Source organism: Pollicipes pollicipes, unplaced genomic scaffold, assembly GCF_011947565.3.
Source record: "Pollicipes pollicipes isolate AB1234 unplaced genomic scaffold, Ppol_2.1 Scaffold_4002;HRSCAF=4701_pilon_pilon_pilon, whole genome shotgun sequence".
Classification (NCBI taxonomy): Eukaryota; Metazoa; Arthropoda; class Thecostraca; order Pollicipedomorpha; family Pollicipedidae; genus Pollicipes; species Pollicipes pollicipes.
In genome coordinates this window covers 29,307,992-29,309,609 of record NW_023596420.1, presented here as the reverse complement: position 1 = coordinate 29,309,609, position 1,618 = coordinate 29,307,992, and positions in this window count along the sequence as shown.

Genomic DNA, 1,618 nt, shown 5'->3' with positions numbered 1-1,618 from the left:
CCTGATTGGTGATATTCAGCAAGCATCGATTCGTTACATACGGCACGCCTCATTTCTCCCGCTTACCGTAGCACGAAGACTTGAGCAGCAGCAAAAAACATCTGACCAGCGGCCGAAGAAACCCTGGAACTACAGACTTTATTTGACATGACGTCTTTCTTGACGATTGATACAGCCATCGTACAGCACCACCATGACAGTGCAATCAACAGAAACTCTAGAAACAAAACCATTCAGACCACACTCGCTACATGAAACCGACACATGACAAATGGTCATCTTGCCACCAAAACACTCCCGCCATAAGGCCCTACATACCATACTCCGAGCCAACCACATTGAGTTCACAAAATAGATGTAACCACTTTTTCGAAATAAGATATGGCTCCCATGTATTGTGACGTTTGCAATACTGCATTGAACGTAAAACACGATCTACTTGAGTGTAAAACGGAAAGCCACCCGCACTGCCTTCGGGCTTAATGAAGGAAGCACGGAGCCCACGTAAAAAGCGCAAGAAAGCATGAAATGGCAGAAATGCGTACCCCCCCCCCCCCCACCCCCCTTCCGACGGCGCTCGGGGGCAACCACCCACAGACGGTGGATATACCATTGAACTATAGACTGAGACTCAACTAGCAGGAGGACTGCTGCCGTCACAAAATAAATAGACCCTGTTCGAGTCTGTCCCGCGAAGTGCACACGAGCCGGCGGTCGAACTAGACTGTATTTCTGTAACTCCCGCCGAGACGCTCCTCCGGCCATCTACCGTTTCGGTCTATACTACTACTACTCGCGCGCTATCTCGGTAACTCGCACAGACCAAACCTCAATGCCCTCAGTGCATATAAGAAGGGAGTTACGTTGTTCAGAATTCTACACGAAGCGCCATTGTCTTGCGTGTTGTCTTAAACGCTTGTATTTTGGGACGAGTACTCTCATGTGGTGTGCACACGCCATGCGCCATGCGCGGGCCATTACTTGAGTGACGAAACTCGTTAAACAGGTTTCATAGTAGCGTTGACTCCCCAGATTAAAAAAGCCATAAGTTTTTTCTTCAGTTAGATTAATGAACATCGGCCGATGGTCCGATGTGTTAATATGAAGACAGCCGTAGGGTCTGCCCCACATAAGTCGTTTCTATTTCAAAAATATCATAGGGCCACCCGGTCGACAGTTAAGAAAGATATATGTGAGTTTCCCGTAAGAAAAGATGCTTTTTGCATGGCTGGAGATATTTTAGTGCTTCTTTTTGACACGTAATTCGGCCTACACGTTAGCTACTTTAGTGACAAACCCGTTGTGTAAACTTCGTTCATATGTTTACCCCGTATGATTTCATGATTGACTTGGCTTTCGAAACAATAGGTTACTTTTTGATGTCGATCGTCTTTAGCCTTCCCTCTAGGTAATAGAGATGGTTTTGCTATTCGTGGCTGTGTCTGGGTGTGTTAAGATGTGCTTTCACTTAATATTGATGTGTGACTAGGAAGTGGAAAATGCCTGATGGGGGGGGGGGAGGGGGAATTCCTTGTTAGAAAATCCGTTGGAGCGACGTCCTCTTGACCTGCATTGTTAGCTAGCTGGAACAGCCGCAAGGTCCATGAAATGAAATTTG